A 3,928-nucleotide genomic window follows, 5' to 3' on the forward strand; every position below is an offset into this window, starting at 1 on the left:
TTATATCATTCTGAACAACGCATGCGAGGCAAGAAAGGTGTGGAGTTGTGATGGCCTAAAATACACACCAAATATGCCTTAACATCCTTTCTTCACCTGCTTGCTTGTAGAATAAATACTCAGGAAGTATGCTCCACAAAAGTTTGTAATTGAATTTTTCTTCTGGAAGACTTATAACGAACGACATGATGGCGGCCATTTGCTTGGAACAGAGAGGAACTGTTAGAGTGCATAAGGTACTACGCTCGAAATCAATCGCGGAATTAGCAGAGCTTTAGCAAATGTACATGTATATCTGTATCGTGATGACGAAATAATTTGAAGATCCTTGAGACTACTTTATATTCAGATAATTTGTTTCCCGCAAGCATTCTTAAATTCCCAGTATGATATGCAGCGTCTGGGCTAACCAACCTCAAACTCAACAACAGAGAAGACTGCGTGTCAAAAATAGCTACAACAAGTGCGTGCCATCAGCAGCGTAAGTACATCATGGAGGTCAAGCTGAAGACTACTTTTTTTTTTGTATGGCACAAGAATGCTTAGTTCGGGCTTGCAGTAATCACAGCACACGTCTTCACGACTTAGCTTTTTCTGGCGTTCATGATTTCTTTGCTTTCTAGGTATGGCTATTCCCACGCCATCTAGCACTCAAAAAAGGACACTCGGTCTACAACTTTGTCTTCCCATCACGTCAACGCCTGCCACCTACGCAGGAGCTCCGCGAAGTCGCTACGTCTGCCGCCTTCGAGCTGAACTTTGCTTGACCTTCTGCCGCTGTGCTCTTGGTGTTGTAGATGAGTGCGTGCACCGAAAGGCAGCCCTCGGCACGGCCGCAATAGATATCAAGCAAAGCTCTATTGCCCTGAGGCAGCCTGTCACTCGGAATGCTGTCCACGCAAGGATGTGTGCTCCGCACATATCGCGACGGACTTCGTCCGATTCCTGAGTTTGCGCATCCACGTCTACTACCTCGCTGATCCTGGCGTATTTGTCTGTCGAGAAGTGCTACCTCGAGAATTGCCGTAACCTGTTCCCGAACTTGGGACGAAGCAAATAGTAAAACCGAGGCAAACACTCACAGGTCACTGTAGGTTTGAGTCCCGCTTTATCATAATGTTACGTAATGCGAACTACGGCGTTTCGTCATAAGTTCTGCGAATGCCAGATAGCAAGGCATATCATGTATAAAAAACAGCGGATCATCGCTGTACAGAATTCACCACTTGATGTTTGTTTTCTGGGAACGTTAATCAAATCAGATTTTATGTTCTGGAATGTTTTTGAGAAAAAATCTTGACACATCTTTTAATATCTCTGCTTTGTAATAGCGAATAATAAATGCATTTTAGGAATTTCCCATTCATGCTACTTGACAATTTTCGGTGCTTTATTTCGCCCATGCATTCGTTTCGCAGATTATCTTAAACAGCTTCTGAAAGGCTATACAGGCGAAATGGGGGCTGGCCCTACCTGTAGTATCCGTTTCTCCAACTCTCCTCAACGCTGCTCCGCTAGCTGTAACGACTGATCCGCGCACCGGAATTGGACCCTATAATTCCAGGGCTTGCAATGAAACCCATGTTCTTCAACACCGTGCGCAGAGCTCTAAATCGAAACCATGAACTCCGAAACTGGCTGAACCCAACCACGAAACATACTTTCTGTTCATAAACAGGGCATTGTTAAACTGCATTTTTAGGACAATGGCAGTCAAACCATCAACAAAAAACATCAAATTTTGAATCGAAAATGCCGCCTGATACAGGTTCCGAGATTGTAAAAGTTATTCAGCTGTAATACGAGTAGTCCTAGTAGACATGGGAGTATATGAAGTAGTAGTAGCTTCGTAAGACGAAATTTAATGGCGTCACACCGCTACCTCCATGCGAAAATGTTTTCCCAGTAAATGTAGCACTTCGTGCATTCAGGTGGTACACACTGAGAAGTATTCGGCGTAACCATGTGACTAAAATACCTGCGCATTGAAGTGAGAATTCTCAACAGAGGCCGTCAGCTTGCTCTTTGGTTTCTTTGTCACGTAGAGATAGTAAAAAATCGTATTTTTTTTGTTCCATCTGAGCCCGACGTGCTTAACTTAGTTGCATAGTGTGCAAGCAATTTACAGCTCTCAAAGATTCACGTTCGCATTCTGCCTAAATTGCTTAAGCGAGTCTCGAATGCCGTTGCTAAGTGTTTGGATAGAATTCTAAAGCTACGCTCTAATTGTGAGTGCCTCACGAACTTTGCTTTCATTAGATCAGCAAAACACTTGCACCGTAAATCCAGACTACGCTTTGTTAAAAGGCCTCAGGATTTGGCCCCACGAAAAGCCGGCATATAAAGGGGTTGTCAGAGCGCAGCGTATGTGCCCGGTATCGGCAGCGCATTTTTTCTGAGTGTTGTGAAGGTACGAGAGGTCCTCATTTCTGTTCCGTCATAGTTCTTCCAGCTTTAGAGCTGCGTTCTCTAAGCGTCCTTGCATTTATAGCAGCAAATATAGATTTACAGCTATTTTTCAATGCACCGCAACCAAATGAATCTTTTCTATAAGACATGTTATGCGTAACTAGGCGCAGAAGGCGGATACTGCAATCGATGAAATGCCGCAGGCAGACTCATTGATTTAAAAAATGAAGAAAGGAACGTAGGTAGTGCTTGGCTGGAAGGCAGAAAGTATTTTTGCCTGTTTGTACACACACTTGCCTCTGTGATAAATGATTTTTTTCTTACGAGGCGTTGCTAAATTATTTCGTGCGCAAATAATAAAATAGATTTGCCGCAGTTTAGTACATGACAAAATAATGGCATTTTAACTTTGTTCAAAGAAACTTTTCCTGTTCTTCCCGACGTGTAACCAGCTGGCAAAATAAACATTTTTCAAGAACGCAACACGCAGAAATGCTTAAATTTTGTATAAAGTTATACGAATAACCAATTGTGACAACTGAACACTTTTGTTTACCGAGGACGCTTGGTCGACTGGGCTGCCCAATAGCGAATCAGGTGGCATGCAGAATTTCCCGTTTTCGCAAAACACACTTTCATATTTACACAGTTTGAATTGGCCACTTTTCAATCTTAAAAAAAAATCTTGCCAGCCTCATGTTAATATTCAGTAGAGACGCGGTGGTTCATTGCAAGAGAAACTCTAAGAGGATGCTAAACGTAACAAAATGTCACATTTTGTCTCGCTCTACACTGGCTGGATGCTTCTAATCTAGCCGTCAGGAGGTGAAAACTGTTTGGGCGTAATATATTATTTCCCAGGGGCAATAGATGATACAAAAAGCAAAGTCTCTTTTAACTCCGCATATTTCTAGTAAGATGCTAGAAAATGAGTCGATCTTGATGATATTGCAGCAGCTGGTTTTTGCCCCATTTAGCGAATGTGTTAGCGTTCATATTATTCATCCGTGCTCTTTTACAGGCTTATTGATGTGCTTATTGACGAGGCGCTATCATACGTCGCATAAACTGAAATGATGTGTAAACGCATGGGTAAATGTCTAGAAATGTCAGTGCAAATAAAATGAACAAGGGTTGAGAAGGAGCTTCAGTGCGCTAGTCAACGTTAGGATAAGGAAATTGGTGTTCGTCTCACGAGGAGAATAGAAGACCAGGAGAAGCCTTCCTGTTGAAACGTTGGCTAGTGGACTAAGGCCCCATGCGGGCCACTGTTCATTTTATTTTCTGCTATCTCAGATCCCACCCTCCTGCCTTCTCTCTGCCGCAGAAAGTGTCAGGTAATGATTGAATGGCAAGCTCTGTATTTATCAATAATGGTAATTTCCAGAAATTTTGATGAGAATTACGAGTCGTTGCAGCCCTACATCAATAATTTCGACGCAATTCGCGGAAAGGGAGTTTCATCTGCAGTGACAAACCGCAATATTTTCGGTTCCCATTTGTTCAGTATGCGAAGAAG

Source organism: Amblyomma americanum, chromosome 4, assembly GCF_052857255.1.
Source record: "Amblyomma americanum isolate KBUSLIRL-KWMA chromosome 4, ASM5285725v1, whole genome shotgun sequence".
Taxonomy (NCBI): Eukaryota; Metazoa; Arthropoda; class Arachnida; order Ixodida; family Ixodidae; genus Amblyomma; species Amblyomma americanum.